Here is a 23,678-nt window from a genome sequence, read left to right as displayed (position 1 = left end):
TATGCAAGGGCGTGGAGAGGAATATGAAATATTACGCAATTCAGAGGCTGCATGTGATACAATAACTGAAATATTAAAGGGAAACAACAGCACAAAGTGTCAAAAGAAAAACTCTTCTGTTCCCGTCCACATGCTGATGAATAATACAGCAATAACCTGCAAACGCAGCTACACGCAGTGCAATTTAAGTAGCCTGTACTATGCGACAAACAATGTGATATATTGTACAGTAAAGTTGTCTTCAGGGGGGAGGGAAGGACATAATCCCACAAGGTGAAAGTTTGTCATGAAAAAAAATGGTTGAATCAAGCAAAAACAAGTGCAATGACAAAACAGATTTGGTGTCATTCTGCCTTGCACACTGCAACTCTGCACAAAACACAATGTGCCATTGTCACGGAAATTTGACACTTTTGCATTCACCTCTCAAAACACTAACACAAGCCATGGCACGAGCCTGCCACCGTAGACACTGCCAAACACACACATGCACGCTCGCGGGGTTCGTAAGCGTTTCACATTAACAAACTCACTTTTGTCAGTTTGAGAATTGAATTTAATCTGCTTTGATTTTGCACCAGACAGAGCATGCAGCCCCATTGTGAGTGTCATCATCTCAAAAGAGCTTAGTGGGCAGAACTGTTATTTGACGGAGGATAAAACACAGCCTCGCAGACAGGATCGATGCACTACTTCTAAACTGGCATGGATTATGTTTGCATTCCATACATCTCTGTCTCCCTCGCTGTATTCTAATGAAAAGATGGTGTCTATCACAGAGTAGCAGCCCCACCGCAGCACCTTCTGCTGTACTAGCATTGTGTACAGGCACTTACTCCCAGTCAAATTCATGCACAGGAAGCCTGCTCAGATGTATGCGCTGCCGAGCAATGTGGCCAACTCGCTGTGCACTTTCAACTTCAATGTCATCCACCAGTAGATTTCCCTCAGGGCTTAACTGATTTGTAAATGGCGCAGTTCGCCCCCTTTTGTGCTGCTTACAATGTGCCTTTGAAAAATAGAAGAAAAAAATAATAAGTTCTATTCTTCTTCTATTCCTTTTATCCTGCATTGTGCCAGCCTGTGCACCTGGGGAAGTGTAGCACTTGCATGATAAGAGGAATATTGAAAGAGAAGCGAACTGAATTCAATATTTCAACATTTTCTCCCTCTACGATTCAGTGTTGCAGACTTAGAGCTCACTCAAAAGTGTTTTTAATACTTTCCCTCATGCCAAAGATATTATTTTGCTTAATGGCTCACATTTGAGTGTTAATAGTGAAACATCACACTGAATGGATACATTGTTTCCCATTAATTATTCATTCACTTTTATATTGATCTCACAAAGTGTTTAATCTGACTAAGCCCCAAGCCCCTTCTCAAGAATCCTGTGTTAATCAGAGGTACACACTCCCGTTGCGTTGTCCTGGAGACCCAGATGTGAGGCCGAGAGAGGGAAGGGGCTTAGAGCTATGCGGAAGATGAACCTTGTAATACTGGTAAAGAATGCTTAGGTGCATCGCTTGTAGGAGAAGTTCGCGATGTTAACATAAAACTGCAAGACTTGACCCGCGACCCCATCCCGGTGTTGTAGAGCTGCAGGTAATTGGCACATTCCTTAAAATGTGACACTGCGCCACAAGATTCCCTGCCTGCTATTTTAACTCGCACGCCCTCAGTCACTGTAGCCAAGCACAGAGTACGATTGCGGGGGCAGCTCTTTCCCCTGAGAGACCTGTGGTGAGCTAAGCCCGGTCACACAGCCAGAGCCAAAGGATTCTGGGTAGTTGAAAGCAGCTTTTCCATCACAGCTACCTTCAAAGACCAGGAAGCCATCCACATCACAGGGACACGGGATCAAAGGCCCGCAGAGCTTTTGCTAATTAGTAGGTGGGAATCCTGTAAATGCACCGCAAACTATTGTCTGCTGCTGTCACATTAGCGATAGCAAAGGTTGAGCAAAAGAGGCAATAAGAGGATGTGGCGGGCTGAAGGAGAGCGAGGCGAGGGAGGGAGAGCGAGAAGGACAAGATGAGAGAGGAGACACACTCCCATTGTGTAAAAGTGTGCGTGCGTCGCTTTGTCCCGAGGTGAATGGCATGTGTAGGTGTGCGCTAACGTAAGCCGAGAATGCAAAGTCACAGACACCCCTTTCTCCTCAGCAGCAATCTCCCACAGGGCGATGGTGACCTCTCGCTCTTGTCAGGCGCCACATCTGCTCCATTTACACGGTTGTAATTGAACACCATCAAATCCTTATACCTTACCCCCAAAAAAGTCACTGCCTGGGTCTTATTTCTGTTGATATGGATCGTATGCCCATGGGCGTTTTTTTTACTCTGACGCATTGTAAATCCGGTGGAAAGGCATCTCAGCTGCCACTGGTATGTATCACATCTTTCTGTGAACAGTAATCTCCAAATCCTTGTCACCTCTTTGAACCAAGAAGTTGTCACAAATGGATGTTACCTGAATATAATGAGCATGTGTGTAACCTGCGCTAACATGCTCCACTTTTGGTTCCCTCTCTTCCTTGACACCTGACGAAAGATCATACTACTCGGGGCCCAAATCAGGGAGAGACGAGCCCCATGAATGAATGCTGAGTCCACCTTTCAGTGATCGCTTGCTGCTGGAGTGATACATACACACTCATAGAACTGGGTGTAACTTTAATTTCTACTTGTATGTGTTTTGTGTCCACAAACGGGTTCCTAGCTTGAGCTACCTGAACCCAGCCCATGATAGTGTCGAAATGAGGACCAGACAATAGACCCACAAGAGGGCTGCTCACACACACACACACACACACACACACCTGTGTCCAAGATCCAAAATGTGGCACTGAGCCGGTCGGTGCTCTCTCCGAGCCACGGCTTAGCTCTTGACGATCAAGCCACACGTACAAAGCTGATGACGCAGGTGACCCTCGGGCAGTGTGATCCGCCACCTTAGAAACCTTCTGAACGGCATCGCGCAGCCAAAGAGCTGTAGCCTGTAGAGGTCGAGAGGCCCCCAGTCTGCAACCCATGGCAGACAAAATACTGGCAGACAAAAAGGCCACAGAAGTCAAAACAAAATGCCAACGCCGCACATGCGAGGGGGTCACCTTCTCCGATTCCCTGCTCGCAGCCAGTTTCAGCGCGGCACTGACAGTTTGTTCTAATTCCCCTCTGCCGACTAGTGGTTGCATTTCCATCTCGGATGCCTGGGGGTTCAACCAGACTGGCACTGCGGCGGTGAGCATTTGTCAGCACAGATTGACTTTTTTGCCCCATGAGGTGTCGATGCGCTGCACCTGACAGGCCGCCGGCTCTGCGCAGTTTGCCTGCCTTGTTAAGTCTGACACTGACAAGAAGTGACTGGGCGAGAACTGACACACAGAGGAAAAAAATCTACGGCTACGGCAAATATTTGATGATGTGATTTCCGCTGGATCGGAGATGGAAGCCGATGTTGACATTTATGTAACATCCGCACAGTCTGGTCGTCAGAGTCTGTCTCTCTCCCAAGGTTTATCGCTCTGCCATTTTTCTCTCTCTCTCTCCTTCTCTTCATTTTTCCACAGTAGCAATGAAACCAGGGAAATATCTCTCCTTTGTGTATTATTTTGCACTTCTGTTTCAAAAAATGCTTTCAAAACTAATTAGCTAATGTCACCTGGCATCCTCATAACCATGCCACCGTGAGCGTCGTCAATGTGCCTCCACGCACGGGCCTAAATCATACATAATGTATCACAGAGCCAGAGCAGTGACACAGAGACAAGCTGAGATAAGATAAAACCCACTTCCCACAGATCACTGGCGTACAAACAACCATATGTTAAGAGTCAGACAGGAAGCATAAACATTTAAATGCCAACAGGGAACATGTGACGGAATGTATTATTCAACATTCTATCATTTGGAAAAATCTTCTAAGACCTCTAGGAGTTTTTTTGAACTAGAAGTGATTGCAACTTCCGTTGCATATGTCTGTGCAAAGAGTTACAACGTGTCACAGAGGGGACAGGGCAAAACACGAAACCCTCCTGATGTTTGTAAAAGGAACCGAATTCAATGCTAAATCACTCCTGGTAGTGAGCGGCACAAACACAAAGTCATATTTTCACAGAAAGTAAGAAGGAAAACATCTTTGCTCATTTTAAATTTTGGTTTCTTTTCCCCAAAGAGTCCGTGGCGGTATCGGTCGGGCCGTGAGAACACAGTAATGACTCTAATGAAGAGGACTCGTTCTTAATTGAGATTAGATTTCTGTCTTATCTAGCTGCCCCATCAAGGATCCTTTAGCTCCAGTCTGAATGGTGTCTCATGGTGGTCCATTACGTGGTTGATCGACCACGTTAATTTAAACTGCATGCCATCAGTTAGCTGGTATAATTCTCCCAGACTAGTGTAGAACTGTTTTTTCTTGCTTTCAGATGTAGAGCACAGCCAGAGCTAGTGTGTGTGTGTGTGTGTGTGTGTGTGTGTGTAGATCCATGTTTACATTGAGGTTTATCACGTGTTTTGTCCTGTTCTCCATGATGTTTGTCCCGTAAACTCTTGTTTCGCCTGGTAAGACACGGTCACATGTTTGACCATGTGACCGTGTTGGATGGACTGTACATCTGACAGCTTGAGTGTACCCCCCGCCCCCCTACCCTCCTCCTCCATGGCAGGCTACCAGAAAGTGCCTTTTAGTGCAATTACATGGGTTTCTACACATCAATTAGCAATCCAATTAGGTCCCGATGTGATGAATAGTGGTTGGATGGGAGCGGAGGACTTACTGATCTCGCTAATAGTGATTTCGCCGATTACACTGATCAGTCAGTGGCTAAGAAGACAGACATGCCAAGGTCATCAATTATCAGAGAATGAACGGTGGAGAGAGCGCGACAAAGGGTGAAACACAATGTTGTCATGTGCACACTAATGTCGGTGTAAATAGTTTGCATCTCCTACATGATGCCAATAATAATACCTAACAAAAAAAGCACGCTGCAGTGTTTTAAAGTGGCCAGATTTTGATAATTTACAGGGGAATTGTAATTTTTTAGCTCTACTAGAATAGGCTTACATGCTGTAATCATCAAAATACACATTATTAGTGTGTACATTGCTGCAGCGTCTGATTTCCCGCTCTGTCTGACATGCTCCGTTTTAGCTCTCGGCCCGCTTCCCGAATGCCCAGATAATATGCCCCGCTCTGATAGGTCAGCCGGCCCACTCTTTTGCGATTGGTCAACCGTGCAGAGCATGTGTCAGAAATGTCACACCCCTCACCCAGAGGCTTCCCGATCAGCTGTCAACGCCCCTGTAGCCATGGTAACAATCACGTTGGTTCTGTTGTACGAGTACGGGTTGAATATTGAAAGTCATAAAGAACCGACTGATGAAACCGAACCACAAGAGTGACATGGTCAGAAGTGTTTGAAAGCGAGCATTCTGCTGATGTAGACTCAAACCCACAAAAGCATATCATGGGCACTTCTGTGGTTATTGTGGACTGTTTGAATTTCTCTGTTCAGAATTGCTTGAACTTGTTTTTTCAGTTGTTTTCATCTGGAGTTTATTATTTCCTGTTTTACCTTCCTCTTGTGTCCCTTAGTTGATTTAATTCATGTCTTTGTCCTTAGGGTTAGGGTCCAACCCTTGTGATTGTCTGCACCTAATGTGTTTCACCTGTCTCCAGTGCCTCACCTTGCGTATTTAGTCCCTGTGGCCCCAGTGCTTCTTATCAGTTTTTGTCTGTTCATTTCTGGTTTTGTTTTATTCCCTGGAGTGCTCGGTCTTCCTGAGTTTCTCCATTGTTTCACCCGCGTCTTGCTGCTTTGCATCTGGGTTCCTGCCACATGGCAATGAGGCTGTGAGCTTATTACATTTACTAAACATTCTCTGTTCTGCACCTCCTCGCCTCCTCTGCACTTTGGATCCAGTAAACCCCATAAAGCAACAACATCTTTAACTGAACAGGCTTAATGGGAGAATGGCTTATCCATGACAGATGAATAAATAATACGTTTTAGCCAATTCACAAAATGGATTGATTGACAACGAACGCACTCAAGTGCTATTTCAGCTTCTAAGCTAATTTTGTGAACTTCAATGTTGCATAATTTAGTTCATACTAAATATACTTTGGTTGTCTCATAGCCCATTAGCGCTGCACATGGTTCAATATTAGCATGTTACTACAATACATCAAATTCAACAGCAGATGGAGAATTTATCGGCAGAGTTAACTCTGGAATGTTTCATCCTTGATAGTCCATCACTGGCCATCGGATATCGGTGTTACTTTTCAGTCTGTCTTTGTTTTCACTGTGGCAAAGTCAAGTTGAAAGGATGAAACCATTATTATTCTGATTCATGAGCTAGAACACCGTTGAGCTGAACCGTTTCCCCTCATGCCACCTTGAGAGCATTGAGCACCTTCCTAATATTTGAAGATTCACGCACACTTGGTTACTCTGGGCCACTGGTTAATTCTATTTGGGTCAGTGACTTTAATGAATTAGATTTCATTCCCCCTTTTTTCCGCTCTCTCCCCCTCCCACTTCGTCAAGCTCTGATTAGATATTTTAGAACCTGAGCAACACACTCGACAAAGTGAAGCTGTGGGAATTAAAATATGCTAAAGCAAGGGCATCAGAGATGCAGTGTGTTCCGTGAGGAAGGAAAGTCAAACATCAGCCACCAGCATGTTTAACTATTTCAAGATTAACCTCTGTGGTATTTCAAATAAACTGTTGAGGACATGACACTGAAAAAAAAAAAAAAACACTAGAGAAGAAAACATTCAACTGATGTGACTTGATTTAGAAGTATACCCTGTGTTTTAAAATCCTCTAGTGCAACACTTTTCATTCCTGTGCAATCCTGTCTCTTCAAAGATGATGGTTGAAATCATATTTTGACAACATATTAGACTGCATACAAACATTATGTTTTTAATGTTTGTATGCAGTCTAACTATAACTGCAGGCCCAAAAGTATTAATACTCACTATATTAGTTATTTGTTTACAGACCATGTAGACCAAAATGTTCCCATCATTCAGTTTGTCACCAAAACTAACCTCTCGTCGTGGCGATCCACAGACTAAGGGTAATGACAGGGAAGTGAAAGGGAAGTCGACCAGAGAGAGAGTGAGAGCCATAAACAGCTTCCTATGTCTTTTGACTATATAACTGTCAGTGTTGTAGCTGCTGTTGCAACAATGACATGTAATTATTAATGTTGAAAGTTACTATTAGCTCTTGACAGGGGGTTCCTTATCAATGAAAAGAACAGAATTTCCTGCAGTTTCCTATAAATTCTATTTAATGTCAGACATGCTTTGATATATATATATTTTTTAAATTTAGTGACAAACCCTTTTTTGAAGTCACATTTTTTTGTTCAGAATAGGAAATCAGTTGAGCAGAAAGTACACTGCCTCAGCAGCATGTAACAACATGCATTTGCAAGTATGTCTCAAGCTTTAAATGTACGTTTGGAATTAATATTCATGCATTATCCACAAACAAATATTTAGATGTCAGTGCTTGAGTCAGGTTCAAACCCTCCGGAGCCTTCAAAAGCTTGCATGCTGTAAGTCAGTGTCTCTATATTAATGCTGCTCATACCCAAACCTCTTTGCCCTCCACCAATTGGATACATTTGATACATACAAATGCTTTTATGAATCAATTTAACATATTTTCCACTCAGAAAGACAACATTCATGATAGCACTATGTTTCCATCAACCTATATTTATGGGCATTTTGAAGTATCGCATTAGAAAATACTGATGACCGCCGCATTTACCTAACGAAAATAACTTTTTGCCAAATAAGTTCTGACGTATGCGAACATTAGACCTATGCGTGCATCATTATGAATGAAATACTAACTGAATCGAAAGTACTAACTTAACTCTCTCCATGTTTCCTCTCTCCATTGCCAAGCTGGCAGCATGTCATATAGGTATAATGCCAAGGCAACGGCTGCTTCGTTATCAGTTTGCAACCTCTACTTCTTCTACTGTTCTCTTTCAAGTGTTACAGTAAGTCTACGCAGCCTATTACCGCCACCTTCTGACAAAGAAATCCAAGAAATGTTTGTTTCACTCTCACAGATGTTTCCATCACTGGATGACTGTACCTCACTGCAGGTTCGAGGGAACTACATCACTCAGCCTTATTAACATAAACAGAGTATGAAAACACTGGTAAATTAAGTTAACTGTAATGTGCACATGATCATCGTGCAAGTCTTATCCATTGTCTCAAAAGGTTTTCAATAAAAGAGAGTGAAAGATTTGCTGTTGAAATGAATTCCATTCCCACCATCTGTGTAACTGGTTTATATCATCATAAAACAGTAATATATGTAGAAGAAAAAAACACCTGCTTACCATTTTCATCAAACATATGGTTAGATATCAAAGGGGCAGAATAAACTAGGAGTATATTACTCACTTGTTCCTAAATTAGTCTAAATTCTAAAATGAGTAAATTTACACAGATATAGCAAAAGTGAAAATATATATATTTTTTTAGCCGAATAACTCCTTTCACTTTAGAGCGAACCCGACATATGTACTTTTGGGTAACTGTATGCATTGTACTGCAAAACCTTGTTTTTTAAAATTTTGAAATTATGTTCAGGTTCTGTCACGTCGGCCGGACAATTATTCAGCAGGAAACATTTGATGCATAGGCTCCTTCCCATCCAGGCTTGAGACTGGCAATGGTCGAGAACTCTACAGACTCCTTTAGAGAAATTTTATTATATGAAGAAATATGGTGGAGTAAAACATGAATATTCACTTAAAAAATGTAAGTGTAGGGAAGTATTAAATAAAAAGCCCACACAAATGGAAATAAATAATGTGTGAGTTTCTTAAAATGAAACTTCGATACAGTACTTGAGTGAGCTTACTGATTCCTTACTAGAATGGATAGGGAACAGGCAAACTACTCCCAGGTGTTCACATCTGAAGACGGACACATTCGATGAATACCAACTTGGCTTCTTAATTCTTTTAATATACTGTTCGGTTTATTCGTGATGAGGAAATGAGCCTTTGCCACTCACTAATAAAATTCCAAATCTTACATCAAGTGTTAAGAGTTAACAGGTTCCCAGAAAAGATGCATCAGCACAGCTTAAACTTATTGATTTTCATCTGATGATTGGCCCTGGAACCAAATGTTGTCATGGTCCCATTTTCAGTAATTCAGTAGAAACATTTACATCAAAATTTTTCAGTGGCAGAACCTGTATAATAAAAACGGATCTAAAAACTATAACAACCCCCCCCTCACTATAATAGAATAGCACTGCGATTTATATAATGGGAGTGAGGGGTTTGAAAGGTTGAGGGTTTTATTCGTCAACTTATTAAACACGTTCCACTGGTGGACTAGATTAACATAATGCTGTGAGGAGCGCTCCACTGCGATCACTGCTGTTGCCCTTGACCACAGACGGCTCATCAGTATGAATGGAAATCTATTCAAAACATTTCTACACCGTCCTGGGTACAAGTGCAATGGCGCAACACCCTAATGAAAAGTAATAGCGGCGTAATTTCAGTCGAGAAAAGCTCAGTGATATATGGGCAATAGCATTTAGCATGTTTCTTCAGTTAAGGGGAGCTTCTAAACCTTTTGTTGCACCCGATGTGCAATTTAATTTCTCCTCTTTAAGAACAGGTAATTATTCACACTCACAAGCACGCCCAATCTCCATGGATGTGCAATATCAGCACATCCACCGCATTTACCTTTAGCCTGTAAATCTCCAGCCCCTCCTCTCACAGCCTGCGCTTGCCTTCTTTGCAGAATCTCCTTTGCAGAAAAGATTACGGATCGTCCAGGAGCGGCTGAGGTGTGGACTCCCAATAAAACGTGGTCGTAAGCCGACCGTCGATGTGTGACATGCTTCTCTGCAGCATATTAACCATAATAGAAGGTGATTTTCTCTGTGGCAGATTTTATGTTGTTGTCAGTCATACACTTATGTAAAGTGGAATAAAAATGATGGCAAGATGGAAAAATGAATTATTCCTCATCTACATGTCTGACCCTTCCTGATGGACAGAAGTTGCCTCTTTTGAGTATTGTGACAGTTTGACCAGCAAGATTGGATTTCAGCGGCTTTGCGAAATAGGTTTGACGTAGTTTGGCTGGGCAGACGTAAGACAGGTACATCACAGTTCAGTACTTTTAATCTTACATGCCGTATGATGTCCATGTGCTGCTGTGGCGCTTTGGGCCTCTGATACTTAAAAGTCAGTCGTACAGCATCAGCATTTTGGTCACAAGCTGTTTTCACAAATTCTTACTCACACACAAAAAAAAAGGAAATAGGAGAATAAAAAGATTTGAAGATGCCGCAAATTGAAGCATGCTTATATTATGTACACTGCAAAGAATTGAGGGTAATTCTTTGGCTGGCTTTTTCGTTTTTTACATAGATCGAACCTTGCTGCTTTAATAATGTCATTTCCTACGTATGGTAAAAATTGACAGCGGGTCATATAGTGTCGGGGAATTTTGTGGAAAATATCCTAGACTTTGGAACTGTAAATTTAGTAGGCCTACAAAAGCTGAAAACATTGCGCATAAGCAAAAATGTGAAATATGATAGATAAATTAAAGGTTAAATGCCGCAGCAGAGACATGTGGGGAAGTTAGGTGATAAATTCAAAGATTTTAATGAGTTCTGTAATTAACAGGTCTCCTGTTTGGTGCAAAGTAATTACTCCCAGACTTCTGTTCAGTATCGCGTGGCTCGTCACGTCCTTGTAGTCACTGTCATTGACAAGTACGATTCTCCAGTTGTCAGTCCTCACGGTGTCTTGTTGTAAAATGTACTGTATATGACTAATAGTTAACAGTGTGATCCAATATAACACAGAACAAACACAACCTGACTGAAGCCACAATGTTTAATTGTCATTGCTTTTTGTTTTTGGTATAAAAAAGAAAGAAAAAAAAAAGGCAAAAGATACAGATATAATATCGGTTTATTTGTTTTCAGAAACCACATCGTACAATTCCACAATATTGATACAGAAATGATAAGAGGGTGGGTGTGAGCCTGCCTCTGATAAAAGAAATCTTTTATCAGGATTAAGAGTAAACACTGATACTGATGTCAGCCTGCATGAAAACCACCCTGCAAAAAGCATCAAACTCTGTAGCCTGTTTTTTTTATTTTTTATTTTTTGTTGATATAATTCATTTGCAATAGTCAGAATCCGTCAGTTCACGGTGTCATTAGGGCTAAAAATGTGCATACCGGCAGCAATTTTTCTACCTCTACCGGCTCTGCGGCAGTAAAGACAGTATCCATCGTCCAACTCAAACATGCAATCGCCCCAGGTTTAGAGATGATGGGAATGTGTATTATGCCACAGGGGCCCAGTGGAACACGAGTGCGAAGCAGCTGGGTTGGTGGTATTACACGGGTAGGCCATCCATCAGGGAGACTGCAGCTCCCAAAGGTGGTCCCTTCACGTGCAGCGCCTGGCCCCACTGCTGCACACGCGCACCCCCTCAACTTGCTCCAGTTATAAACAGCCGTGCACACTCACACTGACCGGTGTGCACACATCGAGACATGGGCAAAATAAGACAATTGCCAGTTGAACAAAAGAAAAACTTTGAGTACGTTTCGGGGGACTGGTTGCCCCTCTCATCGCCACCTCCTCTTCGGCAATTTTGGATCACAACATTAAAAAAGAGGAGACATTTGCTACAATGATAACCCACTTCACTCGAAGGGCACAAGTGAATGCGCACAGAAATAGCACTCGTTGATTGACAGACAAAGAAGGAATTCAGCGTTTTTTTGGCAAAATAAGTTTCTGACAGAAATGCCGTTTTGGAGGCTTCTTGCACTGAGGCCAGAGGCCATAACTCATTATAAGAGCTAAAAAATAAATAAAAAAATTTAAAAAAGCAATAGAAAGTAAGTCATATAGTTTGCGTGTCATTAATTCTTCCTCCTGCATTCACACAAGTTTAGACAAAGGCAATAGACACTGTCAACCCACAATTTACGCTGCCAGCTGTTAAACACCAGCGTTGGCTCTATTCTCTCATTATTTTCTCATGTTCCGAGGTGAAAACACCCCCATTCACTTACGTGTTGTCAGGAACACCAGCATTACTGAAGAGCTTGCATAGCCTCCCTAATCACCAGTGTGAAGCAGATCTCCACCTCCTCCACTGCTTTTTTCTAACCTGGAGGAATAGTCCAACGCCGCAGAACGCGTAGTTCAGGATTTTCATTCAAATCCTAAACTTTCACACTTGGCCCGTTGCTGCCATAAGTCATGCTAAAGGCAAACATTGTATTATACTCCGCCTGTATGGGCATATATAAGATATAAAATACACATGCACATAAAGACACACACACACACACACACACAGAACATACAGTATCTGCAGGTCCCTTTGGGGCTACTTTGACTATAGGCAGGGTTGAAATGTAAGCCTGTGTGCATCCATGTTATTAAGTGAATAATGTTGACTTGCTCATGTGTAGAACACGCATGGCATTTGATTTATGATTTTGATGTTATTCTTTATCTCCGTATTCCTTTTCTTCTCCCGTTGGAGGAGGAAACATCACTCATAACCGCTTTGTGTCTATATGTACGAACCGTGGTCAACCATAGATTTAAATCTTTGGTCTACTTCCCAATGAAATAAATTATACACCATGGACCTTGTGCTTTGAACACTAAATTACAGACTGTGGAAACATATTTTGCACCATTGCAGCTGCATTTTTTTTTTCTGAGTTTCTTCATATCACTTCTTTTTCTGAGAAAATGTGCCCATCATTTTTCTGCCTCACGCTCCCTCAATACCGCATTTAGATATAGCAGATTCTCTGCTGCTTACGTGTGCGGTGAACCAAACCGGACGGCCATGAAACATTTGGATAATCTCACAAAGTGAATCCTCCTACATGTAGCACATTTGCTTACCAGTGGAGAGGGTCTACATTGTGAAACCAGATTTGAGAAAGGGAGAGCGACTTAGAGGTGGGTACGTGGCGTCTATGTTTGTGCATTAGATTAGACACAAGACAGGAGGAAAAGCAGGTATTATCTTGTCATCAAGCACTCACTAGGAACTTTATTTCTATGATCCATTTTGTGATATAAGACAACACATCTCTCTCTCTCTCTGTGATGTGGCACGCCGAGAAGACTGGGGTGAAAGAGCTCATGAATATCCACCGTATTAAGAGATTATGCATATTCCATTATTCATCGGATGAATTATTAAGATGAAGTGAACTTTGTTCCTCACTGTATAGCTGCAACACCTTCAGCATAGAGGTGTGCTCTCCATGTCACTTTTAATTGCAGGAGAGCATAGATTGTAGAAGAATTATTTACAATGCCCACGAGAGGAGTTGTGCCGAACATCATTTTACTTGTAGATATTGATGTGACAGCTTCCATGAGAACATTTCCGTAATGGTGTGTCTGCGAGACATTGTACATTTGCATTTGGCGTTCAGGCGGGCATCCCTGTGATATGAGGTGACATCAACAACTTTGATCCATGTGAAGCTACAGAACATTTTAAAGGTACCACATTTGACGGCTTTGCAGATTAAAAAGATGTTGCACGTTTCATCATATTCTTGCCAGGTACACTTCATGGAGCTGGCTCTTATTTTTAGGCTGGGTTCTCTGCTCTGTCACCAAACCAGACTCATCATACTTTATGTGCTACCGATAATTATTTTTCCATTTCATGTGGTTTTTAGCAAGGTGTAAATTTGGATGCCGTGCTCCTTTTAGCCCACAACCATTTCTTGCACTGCTGCATGTCCTGGCTGCCCAGGTGTACATTACTCAAATACTGTATCAATGGTGGTCAAAGCTTAAACTACATAGTAAAAAATGCTGTCTCTTACTTGTCGTCTATTTGTGTCTAGTGCCCTGTGCTAGGCACTTGGATTAATCCAAAGCTCGATCTACTGTACTCACAGTAAGAGAATGATAATACAAATAACGATAATTACAAGTAATAAAAAATAACCATAGGCAAAGCAAAGATGCATTCATTGTAAAAGCATCAACAGATAATGTTGTGCACACAGGACACAAGTCATTATTGTACAGTGAAGGCCATTGACAACAATTTATTTCAGCAGATAGGTTGAATTATAATGTAGGTGCTTCTAAGGATGCTGATGACAATGACGCAGTTCATCCTATTTTCACCATAAACACCATCAACGATTAATTTTCTCATATTCTGTTTCTGCATTGTGTGAGTCTGTATCACTTAAGTATCACTCAAAATATAATCTTGAGGCAGACAACATAATTTGATTTCTCCTTTAGAAATTGTAGTCATATTAATGTATGTGGATATATATAATTAATACTAAATAACTTCTCATCAAGTAAGGAAACGTGCATGCTCTGTTAGTGTCACTTAGCAACAACACTGATATGCACTTTATTGATGTGACAAGCTCAGTTGCATAATTTTTCATTTACATAATTTCCATCTTCACATAATTTGTGTGGGAAGTTGCATTTGCAAAAGTCAACATTTAGAAATCTTGTGAGATTTGTGTCTCTGCCAAGGAGGTCACGTTTTCACCAGTGTCTAATAAATGGTTTGCTAGTTTATTTTTTATATGAAAACTGAAATTGAAATGATTTGCACCAAACTTGTTGGACAGATTGAAGATGAGCGAGGGAGGAACCTATTAAATATTGGTGTGGATCTGGTTTGACATTGTAAGAGGGCTTTTGACATTTTCATAAATTACTCGTGAAATTGATATCAATGTAAAAAGGTCTATTATTTTGTGTCATTTGCTGCAAATTATCAGACTATACCTCCATTTCAGCAGAGGTGTGAACTCCACTGAGTCCCATTGTAGTTTGTATTAAGATAACATGTATTATATTGACATCTATAATGAATTTTGATCACGTTTTCTATAGCTCTTAAAGATAATTAGATTGACCTCTCATATTTGTATCAAGTAGAGCATGTTTTCTATATGAGTATACTGTTGCTGTTAGACAGAAACCATGTACTCTGTATTTCATTGTGTTATTAATTTATTTTTTAAATCATTGCTATTGGTCAGTATTTACTTCTGTCTGTGGGTTTTTACAAATATGAAATCAATGAATAATAATGGTGTCTTGGTGTCTATATAAAAGTATATCAACAATCAAGTATAGTTGTTATTGGGTCAGAGTAAATGATGATGGAACACAACTTAAATGAAAGATTTCATCTCTGCCTGAAAGAAATCTGAGTGAATATCTCCGATGTAATAATGCATATGTAGCACTTTCCTCTTGAGAACCATAGAACAACATCTGAACATAATCTGTGCCAAATTTCATGCTGATAAAGTGAATCAGGGCAAAGTTACAGGCTTTAGTCGGGACATGGTCAGACAGACTCTCCAAATTGACCCAACTTGGCACAGCTGTTTCATGTGAGGTTTCTTTATTGCAAAAATAGAACTGTTTTAATGAAGACGGGTGAGCATCTGTCTCTCCCTAAACGATCTTTGTAGTGCGACGTAATGTCGTCAGACCTTCGAACAGACTCAAGGTAAAGTATCTCAGCAGCGCATTGGTGGAGCTGGGTGATTGACACGTCTATAGAACCGTCAGAGCCAGTAGAATCGACGGACAGCATCAAAATCCCTCCCACGGACACCAATGCTATGTGTGAAGGGGGAAATCCACTGTGAGGCCTTTTTTCCCGGACGCCATTTGACATGCGACTTCCGCCTGTCGGACCAGGCGGATGACCAGGCGGATTAATATCTTGAAATGACGAGCGGTCTTTGTGCTGGCTAACGGAAGCGGATTTATGGATCAAAACACAACTTCTCCTGCAAATCCTTCGACGGTAAGACATGATTTATGTGCGTCGCTGTGTTGATACGAACATCGGTCAGCGGCGGGTGAGCTGAATGTTTGTCTGAGAGTTATAGAGGAAGGAGAGCGTTGGAATATGCAGAGGCCGGGCGTTAGCATGATATGTAGCTTGTGTTGTTAGCATGTTGGTAGCTGCAGCAGCTATCAAGTCTGACATCGGTAATATGTTGTCATTTGAAGTTGTCATGTTTACGCGATATGCCGACTCAGTTGCTTGGTGTTTTGATTGTGTTTGGTGTTGGTGAAGAGGGTTGACGTCGGCGTGTAGCCGAGCGTCTCCCCGTTCTGTGCAGATGCCGTGTGGCTTCATAGCTTCATGTTTAGCATGTAACATAATGTGAGTCACTTTTTGCTACAAACATATTTTTTTTTACGCTTCTTCTTCGGCTGCTTGTTCGACGACAGTTATAATAAACACACTATTGGAATCGGTGAACTCTGAGCTTTCAGTTGACATGTAGCTTGTGTTGTTAGCTTGGAATGTCACCACTGTCACGTGCGGACATATGTACAATGTTCGTGTTCATGCGATATGCTGATTTAGTTGCTCGTCGTTTTAATTGTGTTTCATACAGGTGTAAATGGTTGATACTGAGGTGTAGCCGAGTTTCTAACCGTTGTGTGAATATGCTGTATGGCTGTATTGCTTCATGTTTGAGAAGAACGATGAGTGATTTGGTCCAATTGCGTCGGAACGAAGGCTGAAAAGTAACAGTTTTTTTGACATACAGTGATAATATGTTGATTCTGTTGCTATTACAGAGGACGTATAGCAAAAATGTTGCGTTCACTGACGCAACATGATTCGTTTTTTTCTACATGCACGACATTTACAGTACAGTACCTGGAATCTGTCGGCCGACCGTGAGGAAATATCCGCTGAATTTCACAGAAGGTGTATCGGATCGAAATCGCGAACTGCCCCTTTAAGTTCTGTAATGTAAACACAAACAGCCTTTGTGTTTCACTGTGACGCAATTCGTCTTCAAATGAACACCTGAACTGGGACACAGCTGTGGTCACCTGACTTTCTCCTTTGCTCCCGTCATAATTACTAAGAGGACCTGTTACAGGACTGCGTTCTCTCTCTTTTTTTTTTCTTTTTTTTGGGGAATTTATATTGTCCATTACATGTTTATCACAAACTTTCCAACACATGAACTTAATAATAGATTATCTGACTTTTATGATCCTTATCGGTAGCATGTTGACATTTATGAATGGCACTGAACTCAATTCAGGGCTATAAATAGTGCTCAAAGTATAGAAATATAACGCTGCCCTGAACTGCCTTTGTGCCCACTCCAGAGAAATCACCGCACAGTTCTCGCCACTGTATATTACTTCATTTATGCGAACGACCTCCCTTTTCTCTTTCCCTCTTTCCCTCCCTCGTTCTCTCGCAACCTTCTGAATATCTCAAAGCGCCTTGAAAAAGCTTCTAGTCGTATCAGATTGCAATTATCATTGTTGTTTATGAAAAAAAAATAAGGCACACTGAGGCACTCTGTCTTCAGGTGAAATAATATTATTAGTTTATTCTGCCAGCATGTATGCATAAAAGCAGACCATCACGTTCACAGTTGAAATGTGGGGATATACAACAAGTGTTGGTCTGCTTGTTTCCTTGTTTGCTTGTTTGCTTGTTTGCTTGCTTGCTTGCGCAAGGAATAAACGATATTACGATATTATGTCACTTGAAGACGCGAGTGCCTCTGTGCCCCCCCCCCCCCCCCCATGGCCGTCTGCTTAATTCTAAGACTCTGAGTAAAGAGCACCTGTCAGATCGACTGGAGCCATGCGCTACCTCACTCTTTTGTAAACTATCGGTGTTATGTCATTTATTCTAATAGATGGTGTCTCCGACTTCTGCAGCTGGCGCCTATTCTGTGGATCAAAACGTGCGTGTGCGTGTGCGTGTGTGCGTGTGTGCGTATGCGTGTGCGTGTGCGTGTGTGCGTATGCGTGTGCGTGTGTGCGTGCGTGCGTGCGTGTGTGCGTGTGTGTGTGTGTGTGTGCGTGTGTGCGTGCGTGTGTGTGTGTGTGCGTGCGTGCGTGCGTGTGCGCATTGCCAGTGCAAGACATATCTTTGATGTAATCACAAAGCCATCTCAGACTTCTCATCTCTCCCCCTCATCTCTCCTCCTCTCACAGCAAATTCCAAGCAAGGGTGTTTGTGCCATTACCAACGGATCCCCAATAAGACCTAAGGTCTTTCCAACCAACTCTTGCCAGTAGTTCCCAAGTCAATGCTGGTGACTAAGGGATGTCGGGCTCTTGCCATCAGGGCCCCATGGCTCCTGCACATCACTTGTGCTGGCAAGTCATGGTCCTTTTCTTTTTTTTTTGTCTTGTCTTATTGTGTTCTGTGCTGTTATATATTTTGTAAAACACTCAGTAACCTTGTTTAGATATCGTTTATAGAAATATTTTGTCATTATTATCATTATTTATTAAATGTTAACAGAATAATTTAATCAAGATTACGACAAAATATTTTTCCTCTGATTATATTCCCTTTTATATTATAGTAGGACAAATGGAATAAGTTATGTTCACTCTTGGCCAGTATATAATGTAACACTGTTATCAATCGTACTGTATACAGGTTAAATATCTTGGCTTTTCTTTTTAATGTAAATTATAGACCTGGACTGAAATGCTTTGAAGACTTATTTTCAGTCTCCTGGGAAATATTTTGTATTTTTCAACCTCACCACACATCAGTGCACACCATCCCCCCTCAGCTCTACTCACGAGAATGGCTGAAGCTTCAAAGAACAACATATATCTATATATAACACACACACACACACACACACACACACACACACACACATGATTTTGAGTTTTTCCGGGCATATTTAAACCTTTATAGATAGAACAGTTGTTAGCTTGAAGTGGGGGGAGAGAGCAGAGAAGACGCGCAGCAAAGGTCAGAGGTCGGGAACTGAGTGCCCTTTCCCTGCAGGGGGACTCAAGCCTCTGTACGTGGGCTGCCGGCGCCACCAACTTAGCTAACTAACGTACCGAGATTACAAAACTATTTTAAATGTGTGTACATTAACAAAAATATACATTTTCTTGTGCTTAGAAAATTCTGAAAAATGCACGGTGGTCAATCTTTTCTTAAACTCAGTGCTGAATTTCATTCTTATCCGTTCTTTTTGGCCTAGTATCAACTTTATCTTGTAATTCCAACTTCTTTACTTCAGCATCACTTTTTTTTTTTTTCTGACTTACAAACAAGTTCAAATTTTTACAACTTAGCGAGGAATCTCTGTGGTCCCGTGTCTGAGTGGCAACATCAGCCGGTGTCTCTGGTGAGAGCTGAGCATCTGTGCCAAAATAACACACCATGAAAGACATTGTGAACTCTGTTACTCAAGAAATTGTCCTCATAATGGGATGGTGCAGAGGGCTCCCTCTCTCTCCAGCACATGTTTTCCCTATCAAATTACTCTTGTAAGAAGGCCCAGAGATGGAGCTCATCACATCACAAAGGGGGGAGAAACCAGATAGCAGAATTCCCAATCCTCAGTTTAGCAGCGATTTGAAATCGCAATCCCCATCAGGGCCCGGCAATGTCAGTTAACTTCCCTATTCACTGAATAATGGCGCACAGCCGACCCTCCCGAAGTATTGAACAGCATCAGGGGACAACGCTCAATGAAATCAGCCGAGGGGATCTCTCACGTCCTAAGCTTTTTGGTAATATGATCCCCTGCTATCTACATTACCATGTGGGATCCGGCAGCCAGGTAGGGGGAGAGGCAATGGGGTTTCAGACGGGTAATTGATTCCCATTTTAGTAAGAGGATTGGGGATGTTGGATAGCGGAGAAAAGGACCCTTTTCAAAGCTGCAGCTTTTAGGCAGTAAGGCTACATTATGCCTGACTAAAGAAAACAATCGGATCTGTTATTCTTGTGCAGCTCTCTGAGGTGTAAGGGTGCATAAATAAGCTATGTGCCACAAGAGTTCTCTAGTCATCATTAGACAGCTCGACAGACATTCAGCAGAAGGAGGGGGGCGGGGCAGAAAATTGATGTGTGCAATTTTATCTTTTTTCACCGAGCAGATTTGTTTCGATGGCCCGGACTCTGTCTGTCAGTGGACATGTCAATCAGAAGGGTGTGTTATTGTCTGTTAAGAATGGGGAAGGAACTACCAAACCATTTAGGCACATTTTATCAGGCATAAATGTCAAAAACAAAAGAGCAGTCACATACAAACAAAAGGATGGTTTTGTGCCGTATCACGGACACAAGATATATTCTCTCCAGTCACGAGGATCTTGGACTGTGAGCTATCAGGGGACTGGGTCTCCAGCCGAATGGAGTTCATTCCTCCCCCTGAGTGAAAGAAAGAAAAATGCCACCCAGGGTAGATGAATGACAGATGAGTCATTTCCATTTATGAGGTTGAAAATGATCACACTGATCTGCTGTCATGTCTCTCTCTGAGATTGAAATGTGTTTTACGTGTATGAGGTTGAGTGAGAGAGCCAAAAAAAGCCCGAGAAAGAAAATAGGGGAAAGTGAAAGTGTCAGGATAGGATATGTTTTCTTTTCTTTCTGCTTGCTGCATTATTCTTCTGGCCCTCAAATTACCCCCGTTCCTCCAAGGCAGCATCGCTGTTCTGTCAACCCGCTTACAACATGTAAGGAGTTTCTTCAGGAAAGAGCATTGCGGTTCACCGCCATCCGCATGTACAAAAGCTCTGCTCCTTTCACAGAAATGAAGACGGGAGAGAAAGTGCGCCTCTGAAACTTAAAGTCGGGAGCCGAGATGTGCTGAGGCCCGTCCAGTTACAGGGGGACTCTTGCATAACTTGACATTTAGATCTCGGTCCACACCGATAATAATTCCACTGCAAATACCTCGAAAAAAGAGTCCTATTCCTTCACGGAGGCAAACTTTGCCCCGTTGTCCAATCTGCCGTTCAAACCAAAGGAGTTTACACTGAAGATGTTAAAAGCAGGATTTATGCAAATAAAAACCTCTGCTTAAAAACAAATATTGGATCTCGCCAAATAAAGCTGCTCACACTGAAGAAGTCTAGCTTTCCCTATGGAACGTTTTTTATGAACTGTTTGCATGCAGCTTCTGACCACATTACTTCCGTTACAGTAGCTGTACGCTTGAGAGTTGGAGTCACGTTAGAATTTAAGCTGCTCCGTGGAGGTTTTGACCATTATTGCTGTGATGGAGCAACGTTCTAATCTGGTGAATGGGTCCAGAACATTGGGTGTGGTTACAAAATACAACACAACACATTTCTAGATTGAGACAAGCTTGAAACTTTTAATTTTAGAGAGGGCAGCAAACATTGCTCGCCGGCCTGGTGTTACTGCGCTGAGAGTATATGCACTCGCATCGCGGCCGTCTTGAATCGGACTTGACTGCTGTGAAACCTGACGCGCGAAAAGATTTCACGCGTGCTTGATGAGGATTTGCCCTAAAGGATTTGCTCTTAAAAGCCTCGAGACCTGAACCCAGTTGTCCCAGCACACTTTGAGAGGAAAAAAAACTTGGCAGCTCCACATTAGATGTTGTCAGAGCAAAACCCATGGGCCGGCTAAATGGCTCTTTCCTACCAATCTTCAAAAAAAATGTTGCCTCTGCATTAGCGGCCCAAATAAGCCAACAATCTAGTAATGTTCACACTTTGAGGTGAGTCACTGCTCCCACTCTGGCGATCCACCTGAGACTCACCACGATAATACCCACAGTGCACTGCAGTGCTTACAGAGGGTTAATTGCACACTAGCCTTGCAGTCTGTCAAACCTAGAAATGCTGCTATTACACGCGCTTCCATTGTTGAACTTCCCCCGTAATGCACTGTGCATCTGTTATGCACTCCTGCAGGAATCGACAGTGTTAACTGGCAGGCTGCCTCTCCGACAGTCTCCTGTTGTACTGACTCCCGCAGAGAAAGCATCCATTTGAATTTTTTCAAAACGCCATCCCGGTGGCGGCTGCAGAACATTTTGCAGGCGCTTCGGTTTCCTCCATCAGCCAGCGCAGACGCTGGTAGCCTGCCATCGGGCTCCCAGCTCTACCTGCTAGATGCGTTTCCATCTGCCATTTCTCAGCCGAGCTACATGTAACAAGTCAAGTGACTCTCCCAAATGGTTGCGAGCAACAAATACGGGACGAGAGGGGGGAAAGAGAGAGGGGATTGCTGAGAGGAAAAATGTCTGAGCTGCTTTTTTAATTGGAGAGAAGATTTAAAAGACAAACGTATGACAACCCCACCTGTTCGTTTGCCAGTCTTGCTGGTACGTGTGACAACATGGAGCCGACAGTACTTGGCTGCTGTCTTGACAGGACGGCAAAACTTGAGAAACACCTAACTTGTCAAAACCCACATCACAATCCTCAAAATATGAAAGCGGAAAAAAAAATCCTCAGGAGACACAAAGGCACATGCAGTATCCAGGGCATACGCTGGCAAGGGGGCGAGCGAGCTCAGAGACCCTGAAACTCCATATTCACATCATTACTCTCGGTGCAGTTGACCTGCCGAGACATGAGGATCCACACATTAAATCCAGTTTCTGAAAACGGCACAACTTCTTTGTTTTAAGGTAATAAACAATCAAGTCAGCTCACACACAGAATGAAATAACCAATGCATTTCGCCACATAAGCTTTCATCCTCACCCCCCCCCCCCCATCACAAGTTTATTATGCCACTAAACTTCCTGTGTGAGTCACAGCCAACACCACACCATCACAAAAAACAGTAGCCTCAACAGTGTCGTACAAAAAGTGACGTATATGGTGCGCACCGTCTGAAAACTTTGTGCTCTAAACTGCTCTGCAGATGTCGCCAAATGTAGGTTATGGTATATAGGCTACTATTACTATATGTATTCTCAACCCCAAGAGACTCTTGAACCTCCTCTCCTTTTCTCACAAGTGTGCAGGACATGAAAGCGTGCCTAGGCGCGATTTTTTTTTCTTTTTTTTCCGTCGTCTTCTTAACATTTGGCGCTGAAAGGATTGGACTCCCGACAACAGTCTTCTGAGAACTTAACGATCATGCCATCTGGAGGAAGGGAAGTGTTGTAGCCACTGGTATCGATCATCTTTTTACACTTTACTCTCCCAGATGGTAAAAAAAAAAAAAAAAAGAAGACCATCTGGACGCAGGTGTCGCTGCTTTGAAAATGAAAAGCGGCCAGCACAAAAAATCGCCATAGACATTTGTCCCGACACTTCTAAAAGTTTTGTTTTAATCAGGAGCTTTTAATGTGTGAGTCTTTTAAGTGTTTGCGTGTGTGCGTGTGTGCGCGCGTGCGTGCGCGTATGTGTGTGTGTGCGTGTGTGTGTGTGAGAGAGAGACACATGAAATATCCAGTGCGTAAATCTTTGAAAAGTTCAAAAAAAAATGTTACTTTTTTTACACCTTGCAGGAGGTACAAAATGCAACACACATAGTGAAAACACACACACACAGACACACAGAGATACTGTGCATTTTATTTCATGGGTTTCATCTCCTAAATGCTTTTCTAAATGTTGGAACCGAATATTTTTCTTTGCACAGAAATGAATGTATGCTCTTCTTGAACTGAGACACCATAACAATGCTGCCATCAAGTGGTAAATCATTATTATTACACCAGTCTCAGTCATCATCATCATCATTATCATCAGCAGCATCATCATCATCATCACAATGTTGCCACAATTTTGCTTTTATCACTCCCAGAAGCAGCTGTCCAGTTT

At 42.2% G+C, this 23,678-nt stretch overlaps 2 long non-coding RNA genes across 7 annotated transcripts in view; both read left to right on the top strand.

The window, feature by feature from the left end:
- Positions 1 to 1,900: 1,900 nt before the first annotated feature.
- Positions 1,901 to 8,293, top strand: LOC118310038. Of its 4 annotated transcripts, XR_004793679.2 has the most exons (4): positions 1,901 to 2,387; positions 2,554 to 2,669; positions 7,942 to 8,039; positions 8,112 to 8,293. It is a non-coding gene; the product is annotated as an uncharacterized LOC118310038 (long non-coding RNA). The 4 variants fall into 4 exon arrangements; XR_004793676.2 differs by having other exon boundaries at positions 7,942 to 8,293; XR_004793678.2 differs by lacking the exon at positions 2,554 to 2,669 and having other exon boundaries at positions 1,905 to 2,093.
- A 7,338-nt stretch (positions 8,294 to 15,631) lies between these two features.
- The window catches only part of LOC118309855, a 77,727-nt gene continuing 69,680 nt past the window's right edge, over positions 15,632 to 23,678 (top strand). The window contains exon 1 of one of the 3 annotated variants that reach the window (XR_004793633.2): positions 15,632 to 15,909. This is a non-coding gene — a long non-coding RNA (uncharacterized LOC118309855). The remainder of the gene's footprint in view (positions 15,910 to 23,678) is intronic. The other 2 variants (XR_004793632.2, XR_004793631.2) reach the window with 2 other exon arrangements.

Source organism: Scophthalmus maximus, chromosome 6 (assembly GCF_022379125.1).
Source record: "Scophthalmus maximus strain ysfricsl-2021 chromosome 6, ASM2237912v1, whole genome shotgun sequence".
Classification (NCBI taxonomy): domain Eukaryota; kingdom Metazoa; phylum Chordata; class Actinopteri; order Pleuronectiformes; family Scophthalmidae; genus Scophthalmus; species Scophthalmus maximus.
The sequence above is the reverse complement of the archived record's forward strand: the minus strand, read 5'-3'. Positions and strand labels throughout refer to the sequence as shown.